Source organism: Sycon ciliatum, chromosome 12, assembly GCF_964019385.1.
Source record: "Sycon ciliatum chromosome 12, ocSycCili1.1, whole genome shotgun sequence".
NCBI classification, from domain to species: Eukaryota; Metazoa; Porifera; class Calcarea; order Leucosolenida; family Sycettidae; genus Sycon; species Sycon ciliatum.
Genome location: NC_088654.1, coordinates 18,266,138 through 18,281,404, shown reverse-complemented (window position 1 = coordinate 18,281,404; position 15,267 = coordinate 18,266,138).

Sequence of the window (15,267 nt, the reverse complement as noted above, 5' to 3'; positions counted from 1 at the left end):
TGAAATGAACAATACCCTTCTCCATAGAGACAACATGCAGATGAAGTGTATGGAAAAATAATATATAAATAGGCCATTCACTGAGGGCATGGAATGATCTCTACGTGTAGATTGGATAGACACATGCACGTCTGCAAGGAAAGCATTTGTTCATGGGTTAGTTCATGGGCTGATTGAGTTCACATGGACTAAGTTCATATAATGCCATCTCCCCTGAGCAGCAAAAATTTCAAAACATACGACATTACTTGATTTCGTTCGCTAGTCTCCGCTACTCGTCGTCTCACCTGGCTTCAGAAGATGTTACGAGAGATAGGAGAGTCTCCAGCAGGCAGCGCATCCATCTTCAGGAAGTGGAAAGAGCAAACGGCATGGTCCTTGGTTGAGGTAAATGCTGAACGTTTGATTTGTCCCAACCAAGATTTCAGCACTTGGTTCGTCACGATTTTCGCTTGCCAGCTAACGTCTCCGCACTCCAGCTTTCCCCTGTCGGTGTCACGTCCCAGTACACAACGGAGAGGACTACTAATAAACAGTTCACGGCACTAACAGCATTGAACACAGTACTTCTTTCACTTCGTGAATACAAGAAGACAACTGAAAATGACACAATTCTGCAGTGATCGACCTTCTCTCTCACGGAGCTAAGCAGAATGTGCGTCATCACCTGTAGTCGCCATGGAAACGGGATCAGGAAATCGGCGATATGGCAAGTTTCCCTTGCCGTACGCAAGCGAGAGATATACCATCGGAACCGATATCCAATTGTCTTTCATCTGAGCCCTACCTGAAAAATCGATGCACTTCCCCTTTAAGCAAACACATGTTGTGCATCGCAAATTCCAGTAACTGGAAGGCACTAGTCACTAGGGTCCTTGCTACGCGTTAAAAACTCGCAAACTCTTTGCTGGGTTAAACCGGTTATTGATTACTCAGGAAATGTATCAATGGCGTAGCGACAGAGATTTATGCAGTCCAAAAATTGCAAGACGGAAAAGATTAGCGAGGAATTTTGTTTGACGTGTCTTGCCAGGACTGAATTCAATGTGCGGAATTTTATTTCAATGTGCGGAATTTTATTTGCCTTATTTATACGAGATTTTAATTCGCGGTACACTGCTAGTTATCGGTGTAATAATATTATTACTTTTTGCGCTTTGAATGCAGATTTGCCTGTCAGGGTCCGATGAATACAGGTGACGACAATGGAGGTAGCGGAGGGGATGTGGGACGTTTGAGAACACATTGTTTCTTTTTGGAAGCCATTGGTAGTGTCCAGCGGATAATCATCATCATCATCATCACAAGCATATAGCCCTAAGGCCGTCGGGGCGTCACAGAGGAAGTATGAACAAGGGAGTGCCATAAACATCGATCGCGTGCAGGGACTGCACGTCAAGTGCAGTCCATGAAATAATATTATCAAGCCATGACATTCTGGGCCTGCCTCGGCCACGACCTCCAGCAACACAACCCTGAAGGACAGTCAATGACAAACAGTCGGAACGAACGGATAATGCCGGCATTCTATTCGGCATTGTGAGACTTTCGGAGCATTATGGAGCATTAGAAAGGAACAAGACGAGCATTATGTGAGGTTTGAGCTTCATAACGAGTTTCATAGTGGATGATGTCGGGAATTCTCAGGTTTTTGGCAACAATCGGCTAAAGCCATGAGGTGCAACGCCATGTATTGTACCGGCACATGACTTTGTGATTGTGTAGACACGAAACACCTTTAAGGCTTTAGCACTAATGCTACATTTACCTGACCACACAATGCCATTGCTACATAACGTCTTTATGTAGCAATGTAGTCAGGTAAATCATGTGCTGTAGCATGCAGCCCAACGTTACAAGTGAGGCTGTTACACAAAATCCGTAACGATGATTTACGAGGAGATTTTTTAGAAATCATGGAGAGCCATGGAGGAGAGTAGACGTACCCGAAGTGAATATCAAACAGACGAGGAGGAGTTTCCTTTTAATAGAAAGTGTAATGCCATAGGCTCTGGCCATAGCATCCCTTGCGATACTGAAGTAAACACTGATCCACAGATAAATTTGGACCTGGACGAAGGAGCGGCTATAAACAGAAGAGCTTGTTCCAAATAGCTGCCTTTGCCCAGTCCAGCTCAGCAGGCTGGAAAAGAAGTAGAATTTCTCTTGGACGCAATACCAAGTCGATTTGGTGCGCTCAGCAGCGCATGTCTTACTTTCCTAGTGAAGCACGCACAGTTCGTCGTGGAGGATTGTAATGCAAGGCCTACAGCCAAGTGCTATCAGAAAAGAAGAGTATTGTGGCCAACCATTTGTCTCCACGCAACCTCAGGAGAACAAGACAGCGGAAGCAGAGGATGTAGAGCGGCAAAATAACTTCTGACAACGTGTGTTCGGGATGTCTGCAAATGGGAGGGATCTCGTCTCGATCTGAGATCGTCTCTCAGGAACTGGCCTCACGTGAGCTGTTTCAGATGAAGACATAATTATTTCACAGATTGGAAGGAGTGACAGCTTCTCGGCAGGCAGGAATATTACTTCCTATGATAAGCTTCCAGCACCCAAATGATCCCCAGCAATAATGGTTTCACCTCTCACTACATGGATAAGCAAAGGAAAAGATTTGATAATCCCATTATTCAGACACAGCCCTGCATCAAAGTTACGATGGAGAGCAGCCAATGGAGACGCGATCATGTCTTATAGTGCTAAGAAGTGGTGGAGCTCGTGAGAGATAATGTAGAGGGAGATCGACTAAATGCATCCTTTCCTGGAAGTTTGACAATGTGCAGCCATTCTTCCCTTTTTGGTCCAAACCAAGAGCCTTATAGCCCTTGCTTATGCATTATAATCAGCATTATGAGGTATTTGTTGGAGCATTATGATTAGCATTATACGAACATTTTTGGAGCATTATCCGCTGGACCCTAGTGGGGAGTCTGGGGACTGGCTTATGGCTAGCTATTAAAATATGAATAAATAATAAGAAGAAAGTAAGCAGCAGCACTCGGCACTAGAAAATTCGGCGTCAACTTCACCACCACCACATTTGCGCTCTGCGCCAACCACGTTCATTCCCCACAACAGCAACAAGAGGTTCGGAGTACTGAAAGTATTTTAATTCCTTCTGACAGCTGTGTCGGTCATCATATCAGAGAAGGTAGAATGATGAATGGCTCGAAAAAGAAATAAATCACCTATTTCTTACTGACTCTTGCCACAAGATGGCGCGTCAAGATACTCAAAGTGTGAAAAATAAGGTGTAAAACTCAAGGACTAGCTAAATTCCCCTTCTTTTATCAAATGCCCAAGGATCCAAAGTAGGGTCCGGCGTATTCTGCCGGCAGACTTGAAAATTGGCAGAATTCGGTACTTTTTCTGGTATGTTTCATGCATGTTTGGTATGTGGATAAAGACATGGAGCAGAATTCCTGGAATTGCCCGCCATAAGGTTTGTATGGTTCTGCCAATAGGGACCTTTCGCACCACGCGTACGGATACGAAACGAATACTGGTTCGTCACCTGGGTTCGAGGATTCGTCAGAGTCCCTGCGGAGAACTCATTTTCACGAATGGAAGCCTCTTCATTCGTGGCGTGCTCCGAATCCGTCAGGTACACATTTATTTGGATAAGTACACATTTTTCCCTTGATTCCATGATCCATGAACGTGTACGTAAAAACCCGTACGCCAAGCTACCGGCCGTATTCGTAGTTGCCATGCACATTTGCATGACGAGTTGCGAAACCTGAAATCTGTTTTCAACGAAACGATTACGAGCCGAATCAAACTTTCGTTTCGCATTCGATTCGTAGCAAATGCGAAAGGTCCCTATTATCACAGCTCTTCGAGCAGAATCTGCCACCTTTTCGAGCATTATCCGCCGGTCCCTAAATTCCAAAGGTGTAAACTTTACTATTTTTACCACTCCATGACTGGCATTTCAACGTGAGAATGAACCCGTGGCCGTAATCCCCGCCCCCCCCCCCCCCCTTCGGACGGGCCCCGGCTCCACGACACAGTCCAGCCCCGGCTAGTAGCCCTTTCCCAAAGGTGCTTGCCCTTTTTCGCCCTTTTGGCCCTTTTTGGAAAAGGCAGTTTCTTTCACCCTTTATTACGTTTTTTTGGTGAAAATCGCCCTTTTTGAGCTTTTTTTAGCTGAAAAAGTGCTAAAATCTGTTTGCTCATGCATGCGGTCACAGTTTCCGAGTGCTCGATGTGGATGGGCCTTGGCACGCTGCATTTTCGGGGGGGGGGGGGGCAACAAGTTGGTGAAGCTTGTACAGAATGCTGGAAAAGTGGGTTTTTTGAACTTTACTTCCTGTTTTGCCTTTCGTGGACCCATAAATGGAAGAGTGTGTATTCATTTCTCAGCTTGGGTTAATATCTGAACATGTATCATGGCTATCCTTCACTGAAAAAAGAGCACTTTTTGCCTGTTTTCACTGAAAAAAGAGCACTTTTTCAGCATATTTTGAGGGACGCGAAAAGCACTAAGTGCGAATTAAAAGAGCACCTTTGGGAAAGGGCTACCAGCTAGCCCCGGACCAAGCGCGACCTTTTCTGCCACACAGTACGAGTCGTAGTCAGTAGTTTTCAGTGACCGTATCTCTTAATTTGCTGGCCAAAAACCCTATATATAGGATTTGAAAATATGTGACCTGTATGCCGTTGTTATTGGTTATCATGAGTCATTCATGACCCATAATAACGGCATGATGGTTTTCATAGAAGCTGTAAATATGTTTGAGGCATGAATGTGACTTTTTAGATTCATAGGACATCATGAATACCCATTTTCAGCTAGAATTGGAACTTTGAGCAGCATTGTTAAGCTGGTGTCATGGAAACGACTGAAGCAGTGAATGAGCAAAAGAACATTACAGGTGTGGCACGGGGTGGTTTCATGACGACATATCGCACATGCCGTCGTGAAACTACCAGTTTTAAGGATAAAACAAGGTCCATTAAAATCTCAAATCCTATATAAAATATTCGAAAAATAGGGCACAGGCCTTAGAAATATTGCGCAAGGAGATGAGCTTTAGATGTTAGCATTTGAAAAAATTATCTTATTCAACTCTCCATATCTATGGTTGATAAATATGGTGGTAAAGACACACCTGGCAATATGGCGGTAAACACACGCCTGCCCACACACGCTCTCTAAGCTGCAAAGTTCTAGCACAGAGCTCTCCTTCTCACCACCACCACCATCAGTTCGCGCCTGGCGCCTAGTCGATGCATGGTTGGCGGTATCCGACATAGCAGGCTGGTACATCAAGTAGCGCATGGCACATAGGAGATGACACAGCAACGACATAGCTCGATTGCGACGTACGTTTCGTCCCCGCTGGACTCATCAGGCAATCTTCTTCTTGGATGTCTTCATACGGAGCTTGACTCGGGAGAATGAAGTTGAAGACACCATTCTTCTTCAACTTCATTCTCCCGAGTCAAGCTCCGTATGAAGACATCCAAGAAGAAGATTGCCTGGTGAGTCCAGCGGGGACGAAACGTACGTCGCAATCGAGCTATGTCGTTGCTGTGTCATCTCCTATGTGCCATGCGCTACTTGATGTACCAGCCTGCTATGTCGGATACCGCCAACCATGCATCGACTAGGCGCCAGGCGCGAACTGATGGTGGTGGTGGTGAGAAGGAGAGCTCTGTGCTAGAACTTTGCAGCTTAGAGAGCGTGTGTGGGCAGGCGTGTGTTTACCGCCATATTGCCAGGTGTGTCTTTACCACCATATTTATCAACCATAAGTACAGCTGCGGTGGTGTCTTCAACTTCATTCTCCATATCTACTAAGACCTAACACGGAAGAATTGGTCACATACGTTTCCCTATGCTCGTGCCACAGCCACAGCAGCCACACCCATTCTGAGTTGAAAAATATGACCAAAATCCTATATATAGGATTTAGCAAATTAAGAGATACCATACAGTTATACGCAATTACGTAGTAGTAGTAGTAGTAGTAGTAGAATTTATTATTTTGATAGGGAAGGCCCTACAGACGTTGCCGTCTTGTTACAGGGAACCCTAAGTGCTCTTTACAGAGCGAAACGAAAACGGATAGATGCTCAACCTGACGACACGAGACAGGCAGAGAATTCCACCTATCAGCGCCAAGGAAAGAAATAGAGAACATGCCATATCTAGTGGTAGCAGCGGGCAAAGAAAGTGAAGAGAATGATTGCCCTCTAGTGCGCCTCTCGGTGCAAGTAGCAGCCGACTGGAGGGTGAACATTGAGGAAAGAAGAGGACTTGTAAGCTGATGAATACAGCGGAAAACAAAAATAAAAAGCCTCAAGTTTAGACGAGATTCGAGGGAGTATAACTTAGCGTGCCGCAAAACAAAGACGTAACGCATGCCAGTCGATTGTAGATCAAGACGTCCTAGGGCACGCATCCATCTCAACCCAATATTGGTCTGGAGGTGGTTGAGGCTCGGCTTTCCTCATAGACGGACTCATCTTCTTCTTTTGTGATCAGTGTGCAATTGAACTGTCTTTTTCCTTTTCTCTGTTTATTCTTTTTACCAGGCGTGGGCCATCCGCTGGACTATAAAAATGGGTGCCTTATTATTTTTCTCTTTTTTCATCATGCATTCATTTAGAAAAGCGATCCTGTCAGCTTTTCTATTATTGTGTTCACATGGCGCTACCTAACGACACCGCTATTCAGACACGTTGTCTACGTAGCTACGTAAGTTTCTACGTAAGATGCTCGGTACCTGGTCCTGGACCAGGGAGCTACTCCATGGCTCTACCGGTATTATAGCAATAAAAACTGCTTTATGGCAGTTTTCTAAAAAAAGTTATTGTGTTCTACAGTAGAGTCGCGTGCCCAAGAACGTTGTTTCCAAGGGGTTAGCCTGGGACGTTCTTATTTCTCAGCAATCTGGCTGCGTTCTTATATATAGCACGTTCTTAGAAACAATCCGTACCGGATCATATGTATCCCACAAGCTGCCAGAAAACCAACACCGCCGTTCTTAGCTTTAGGCTGTGGCGTTCTTAGAATGTCAGGCTGGACGTTCTTGGGCTCCACGTTCTTCAGCGCGCGACTCTACTGTAGTCCATGGACCCCGTCTAAAAAGTAAGAAATTAACGAAATGTGATAACCGAAAATTAAAATTTCACACAAAACCTCACTATAATCACAACACTTGAAATGCTGCTTTCAACACTAAACTTGTACTGCACCAACAATTGGCAACATGCATGCATAGGAAAGAGGATCACGAGGAGAAAAGGTCTTCTACGGTACATGTAGCTTTTCATTCTGTGTGTGATTATTGTGAGGTTTTGTGTGAAATTTTAATTTTCGGCTATCACATTTCGTTAATTTCTTACTTTTTAGACGGGGTCCATGGACTACAGTAGAGTCGCGCGCTGAAGAACGTGGAGCCCAAGAACGTCCAGCCTGACATTCTAAGAACGCCACAGCCTAAAGCTAAGAACGGCGGTGTTGGTTTTCTGGCAGCTTGTGGGATACATATGATCCGGTACGGATTGTTTCTAAGAACGTGCTATATATAAGAACGCAGCCAGATTGCTGAGAAATAAGAACGTCCCAGGCTAACCCCTTGGAAACAACGTTCTTGGGCACGCGACTCTACTGTAGAACACAATAACTTTTTTTAGAAAACTGCCATAAAGCAGTTTTTATTGCTATAATTTCTTTTGTTTTTTCTGTCACCAATCAATGGAATGCCCTATATCAATATGTAAATGATAGCCTTCACATCAATACCGTTTTATACGCATTGATGTGCAAGCCTTTTCTTGCAGAAAATGGCACTAGCATAATGCATGTTCTTCGGCGGGGAAACATGTGAGTCGTGGTCTGGTGGTGGTGACACTTTTTTTATACGGAGGTCATTCTGTGCATGTTGCAACTTGCTGTTGCAGAATTTCATGACTCTTTGAGAAATGTAGCCAGGTGCGTGTCGCAGATGTTTTTGTTGATTCTGTGTTCATAATGGTTTAAAATCATGGGTTATCGTGATAAGGTCATCCAGCATCATTTTGCACTGAAATGGTAATCCTGTTGATGCCGATACAACTTTTGGAAGTAGTTCAATGACTTCAAACTGTTAGTCCACGATTTTCTAAAACAACACAGCAAAGGAGGAACAATAAACATGTATTAAAATGTAAACGAATACATTGCTGAGTCCAAAACCTCGTTCCAACAACTACACTGATCCTGAGGAGAAAAGGGGCAAGGCTATGGTTCGAGGTACTGATACTGAGAGATAAACAAAGCACTCCATGATAATAAAATCTTATACATCTTTTGGTGAGTATGAATGATATCCAGTCGAACCTCTTTAGGACAAACACCAAGGGACCGATGGTATCTATTCTGTGAGTTTGTCTTAACCTATTTTATAACCAGTGAATACAATTATTTCTCCAATAGACATACGAATAGATTTCTTCTACAGCGAAAGATTCTAAGCCACACCGACTCATTGACTCGTCTCGTATGAAACAAACGAGTCACTAGAGAGGTTCTGCAAAACGAAAATGCGTACGAACCTTCGCTCTACATCATGAAGTGCGAAACTTCGCACGAACTTTCGCAACTTTGGACGCGAAACTTGCGGGGAACGCGAAATGAACTGTCGTAGGAAATTTCCTGAGATCGGGTCATGGCGTACGTGCACTTGGCCCGCGCAAACTACGAAAATGTGCAGAACGCAAAGTCCGTGCAAAAATTCGTACACACTTTCGCAAGGACTGTCGCGAAACTTCGTTCGAATTTTCGTTTTGCAGAACCTCTCTACTGAACCTTTCTTTAGCAACATGACGGCAACTGAAACAGCAACAGAGAAAGTACGATACATGTACTGCACATTCTTGCTGGTACTACAAACAGATTGCAGATCGTAATTCTTGCTTTGGCGGCACGAAACTTTATTTGGGGCAGTGCAATCTCGGCGGTACTCACAAATCAAACAGCCCAGACTCAAGTAAACAAATTTAAACATACAAGTACGAGATTTTCACGAGACGAGACTGCACCCATTGGCTTGTTTCGTATGAAGCAAACAAGTTACTGAACCTCTCCACAATGGAGATTTTCTCTGATATGCGAATTTATTTGGCCAACTCGGTCAATGAGTCCTTGAACCTTTCCCTCCAGATTGGGAACTGCCAACGATAGTATGCCACTGACCAGTGCCTTACTTGTAACGTACCAATGTACAATGAATATGAGTAATTCGAAAACACATCTAACATAAGCCTTACCGTCAAGAAGGTGAACTCGCGTTCTTCGCACACTGTAGGCAAGGGCAAAGAGATAAAAATGGATCTAAATCCGAATAAAATCAGCACACGTTTCCGTAAATGAAAGGGTGAGCATAAGCAAATGAATCGAAGGAAACTGGTCAACTCAGAGATCACCTGTCATCGAGTATTCCGTAAAAGGAGGCCTCGGCAGCGGAAAAGCTAAATTTAGAAAGGAGATCCTGTCAGCTTTTCCATTTTTTATTGCCGCTGATTCCGCCCAAAATCAGCACACTTTTCGTAGATGAAAGAGTCAACACAAGCAAATGAATCAAAGGGAACTGGTCAACTCACCTGTCATTGAGTAATATTCCGCGAAAGGACGTCTCAGCAGCGCCGAAACGAAATAAGCCAGGCCAGGAGACGAAATATCCGAAACAGCTCATGCAAGAAGCAGTTCCAAAGAAGGAAGTTCCTCGTGCATGCACATCCGAAAAGGCAACAACAAAAAGTCTGCAATGCACACGCATGCGGCCAGCCGGCCGCGCGATGGTAGGAGCCATGATGATGATGGAGTAGCTCCCTGGTCCAGGACCAGGTACCGAGCATCTTACGTAGAAACTTACGTAGCTACGTAGACAACGTGTCTGAATAGCGGTGTCGTTAGGTAGCGCCATGTGAACACAATAATAGAAAAGCTGACAGGATCGCTTTTCTAAATACCATCGCGCGGCCGGCTGGCCGCATGCGTGTGCAGACATTTTGTTGTTGCCTTTTCGGATGTGCATGCACGAGGAACTTCCTTCTTTGGAACTGCTTCTTGCATGAGCTGTTTCGTTTCGGAGCTGCTGAGACCTCCTTTCGCGGAATATTACTCAATGACAGGTGAGTTGACCAGTGCCCTTTGATTCATTTGCTTGTGTTGACTCTTTCATTTACGAAAAGTGTGCTGATTTTGGGTGGAATGCAATAAAATATGGAAAAGCTGACAGGATCTCTTTTCTAAATTTAGCTTTTCCGCTGCCGAGGCCTCCTTTTACGGAATCCTCGATGACAGGTGATCTCTGAGTTGACCGGTTTCCTTCGATTCATTTGCTTATTATGCTCACCCTTTCATTAAATTTTACGGAAACGTGTGTTGATCTTATTCGGATTTAGATCCATTTTTATCTCTTTGCCCTTGTCTACAGTCTACAGTGTGCGAAGAACGCGAGTTCACCTTCTTGACGGTAAGGCTTGTTGGATGTGTTGTCGAAATACTCATATTCATTGTACATAAGTACGTTACAAGTAATGCACTGGTCAGTGGCATACTATCGTTGCCAGTTCCCAATCTGGAGGGAAAGGTTCAAGGACCCATTGACCGAGTTTGCAAAATAAATTCGCATATCAGGGAAAATCTCCAGAGTCTGGGCTTTTTGATTTGTGAGTACCGCCGAGATTGCACTGCCCCAAATACAGTTTCGTGCCGCCAAAGCAAGAATTACGATCTGCAATCTGTAGTACCTGCAATAATGTGGAGTACATGTATCGTACTTTCTCTGTTGCTGTTTCAGTTGCCGTCATGTTGCTAAAGAAAGGTTCAGTACAGTAGAGTCGCGCGCTGAAGAACGCGGAGCCCAAGAACATCCAGCCTGAAATTCTAAGAACACCACAGCCTAAAGCTAAGAACGGCGGTGTTGGTTTTCTGGCAGCTTGTGGAATACATATGATCCAGTACGGATTGTTTCTAAGAACGTGCTATAAGAACGCAGCCAGATTGCAGAAAAAATAAGAACGTCCCAGACTAACCCCTTGGAAACAACGTTCTTGGGCGCGCGACTCTACTGTAGAGAGTTTCTGCGAAAGTGTGTATGAATTTTTGCACGAACTTTGCGTTCTGCACATTTTCGTAGTTTCTGGGGCCAAGTGCACGTACGATCTCACGAAATTTCCTACGACAGTTCATTTCGCGTTCCCTGCAAGTTTCGCGTCCAAAGTTGCGAAAGTTCGTGCGAAGTTTCGCACTTCATGACGTAGAGCGAAAGTTTGTACGCATTTTCGTTTTGCAGAACCTCTCTAGTGACTCATTTGTTTCATACGAGACGAGTCAATGAGTCGGTGTGGCTTAGAATCTTTCGCTGTAGAAGAAATCTATTCGTATGTCTATTGGAGAAATAATTGTATTCACTGGTTATAAAATAGGTTAAGACAAACTCACAGAATAAATACCATCGGTCCCTTGGTGTTCGTCCTAAAGAAGTTCGACTGGATATCATTCATACTCACCAAAAGATGTGTAAGATTTTATTATTGTGAAGTGCCTTGTTTATCTCTCAGTACCTCCAACCATAGCCTTGCCCCTTTTATCCTCAGGATCAGTGTAGTTGTTGGAACGAGGAGTCGGACTCAGCAATGTATTTGTTTACATTTTAATACATGTTTGTTGTTCCTCCTTTGCTGTGTTGTTTTAGAAAATCGTGGACTAACAGTTTGAAGTCATTGAACTACTTCCGAAGGTTGTATCAACATCAACAGGATTACCATTTCAGTGCAATATGATGCAGGATGACCTTATCACGATAACCCATGATTATAAACCATTATAAACACAGAATCAACAAAAACATCTGCGCCACGCACCTGGCTACATTTCTCAAATAAATCTGATCGAGGGTGGGGAAATCTGAAATATCTGAAAGGCAAGACAATTTTCTGACAGAGTCATGAAATTCTGCAACAGCAAGCTGCAACATGCACAGAATGACCTCCGTATAAAAAAAGTATCACCACCACCAGACCACTACTCACATGTCATGTTTCCCCGCAGAAGAACATGCAATTGCATTATTGTAAGACATGTTATTATAACGAGTCGCAAATTTAACGATTGTCCAAAATTCAGAGGTTAACGAGAAGATATGTTAACGATCTTGCAGTATTTTGCCATATCCACACACAACATATATGAAGCAGTGCGGCCTCAACGGGTCTTATTATAACGAAGAAATGTCATCCGTTAAAACGTTAGATTTGCTTCCTCGTTATATATACATGTCTTACAGTACACAATGGAAGCGGTCCTCACCAAGAAAACACAATCCGTTGCTACTCCGAGTTTCTTGAGTTTTTCAATCGTCAGGCAACTTTTCTAACTAAAGCAGGGCTGTCAGGTCCACTAAAGAAATACACAACCACACAGCAAGGCGCACAAAAGAGAAAGCGTGAAGTGTGGAGAGTGAAGAGTTACTGCTAGGTGCAGGCAGTGTAAAATATTGATATCAATTGTCCATTACTGTAACAAGCGCTGAATGGAGCACGTAAATATGGAGTTAACTAGCGCATGCCTGGCGTCAGGAGGTGTAAGGCCATTACGGTGCTATATTTGGCGTTAATCATAACAATAATGGTGCAGTGTGTCTGGTTCCATTGGGCATCAGGTTGTTCTGTCCATGTCCGGTTTTACGTGATTCCGTTATACTTAGCGAGCCGGTATTTGTTTGCATGACGACATTTGGCGATGATTTCACTTCGCTTGTTGAGGGTTTTGGTCTTGTCAGCAGTGAGTATACGCACCTTCTCCGTGGTGCAAAGGCAACATCTCTTTGTTGCGGGGTTGTAGGAGCTGGCCTTGTGCTTGATTCTCCAGGACAGGTGATACTCTTTTTTGTCGTTTTTCTTTTTCCAGAGGTGTTTGGAGAGCTCCGTATTAGTGCGGTACTTTTCGTGGCGGAAGGACATCGTGTGGTTGTTGTATCTTGTTTTGAACGTTGTCTCTGCTGAGCCGATGTATGTCCTGAGCTCATCCTGGCTGGTGACGTGTGCTTCATAGATGATGTGAGAGGCCTGGCAACGTCCTTCCATGGGGCATTCCTGCTTTTTCCTACAATTACAAGGTTTTTCAGGAGGTTCTTGTATCAGTTGCCGCTTGTTGTGCCCACTGATAATCGCTGCGATGTTGGGCATACATGAATAGCTAACCTTCACGTTATGTCGGTTGAAGATCTTTTTCAGGGGGGTGTTTTTGAAATGCCGGTCGATCATTGTGAGGAAGGCAGCAGCGACGTTTGTTCTCACGTTACGGCTGAAAGGGGGGTTGAACCATGTTATATTTCTTTTTCGGTTTCGCTTTCTGTTTTTCTGTGCTGGTTGCCCCATGTACTCAATACCTTCCGCGTATCCACTGGCCAATAATGCGTTGTTGTACATAGGCGCAGCTTCGTTAAATGCTTCCTCACTTGATGAGTTGGTTGACACGCGTCGGCTTATTCCTGCTGGCAGTTGCTTTATTATGGACGGTGGGTGGTTTGAGTGAGTGTTGATGTACTGCGGTGTGTCGCCTGGCTTTCGGTGTGGCATGTATCCTCCGGTTGACAGGTTGAACGTCACGTCGAGGAAATTTACCACTTTTAGGTTGGTGTCAATCGTTACCTTTAGTCCATGCCCTGCAAACACCGCCGTCAAACTCTTCCGTATGCGCTCTGCCGCGCTGCCGGTGGTGTTTCTCAGCACAGCCAAGCCGTCGTCCCTGTACAGGCCGATCTGCGCTCTGCCGACGTGGGCTGTTAGTTCTTGGAGCATATATACGCCAACCAGCTCACACACTTCCGCGCCATCGAACGAGCCCATGGTGACATCGAACGTGCTGGCGTTGTTCTTCTTCACCCAAGGTTGGCCGTCTTTGAACAACACTGATTTTCGTGCGTGCATGACAATCTCCCTTTCCCCGTCCTCGATGTTAGTGTACGTGGACGCAAAATCCAGGGCCTTCGCGAGGAGTGCCTCTGTGATGGAGGGATAATACTCTACAACGTCAAAGCATATGAATGTGTGCTGTTGCTTGTCCTGGATGTTTTCGTACCACTCGATGACTGATGCCGTGCTCCTCCAAAGGTTGACGTCCGTTGCCGACCTGACGGCTCTCACAATTCTGTCCAGTATGGATTTACTCACGACTCCAAGTTCAGACTTTGCGGGGTTGATAAGCCTGCACGGGAGGTTGTTGGCGAAGCGATCCTTGTGGTCCTTCAAACTCACAAATGCCTCTGACTTTGCCATCGCGTCGACCCGGTCACTGATATTCAGGCGCTCCGCCAACTGCTGTGCTTCTTGATTAATATCGGTGTATGTTGTGTCCGGTGCTTGTCCGGTGCTTGCGGTGGACGGGACCACTTCCCCCTATATATATATATATATATATACTCAATCTGCGGACAGCATGCTGTTTCGTTCTTTTTGAACTCATCAGCGCAGCACAGAGAAAATGAGGCCGAACCTGATAGCAATGGAAATAAAAATTTCCAATCAGGCCCGAACGTACCTTGCCAGAGTGCTCAAACTGACAAGTCAGTGAGCTCTGCATAACGCAAACAGCAAAGGCACTACCCCACGCAAGAGTGCTCAACTGCTACAAGAGCAGGAGCGAAATACTCAATCTGCGGACAGCATGCTGTTTCGTTCTTTTTGAACTCATCAGCGCAGCACAGAGAAAATGAGGCCGAACCTGTATATATATATCTCTCTCTCTCTCTCTCTCTCTCTCTCTCTCTCTCTCTCTCTCTCTCTCTCTTTACTTGGAGTGACCTTTGACTCGAGGCTGTCATTCAGCACTGATCTCCGGAAGGTTGCCGCTCGAGCCAAACAACGCCGGGGCTAGCAGTGCTCAAGCTCACTTCCTAGCCGTGGAATGTCTCAGTACTCCTTGTCAGTCTGGCGCTACCTTGTGCACGTCTGTTTGTTCAAAAACCTGGTTTAGTTGGTGGACTCTAGTGTATAACTTACTTGTGCCCCACCGTTTTTCCTTGTTTGAATTAAATATTACTTTCCTTGGCTGACCAGCTGTGAAGAAATCGCGGATAATTGTTCTGAATTTACACGTTTCGCAGCGAACTCGCCGGAAATTGATGTTTTTATTGCGTGCATGTAACTGTACAAATCATGTACATACATGTACATCGGTTTCACCATCGGTCAGCCAACACTGATCCTGATGCCCGCGCCGACCTGCGGGTGAAGGGATTCTGGACCGATAGCCGCAAC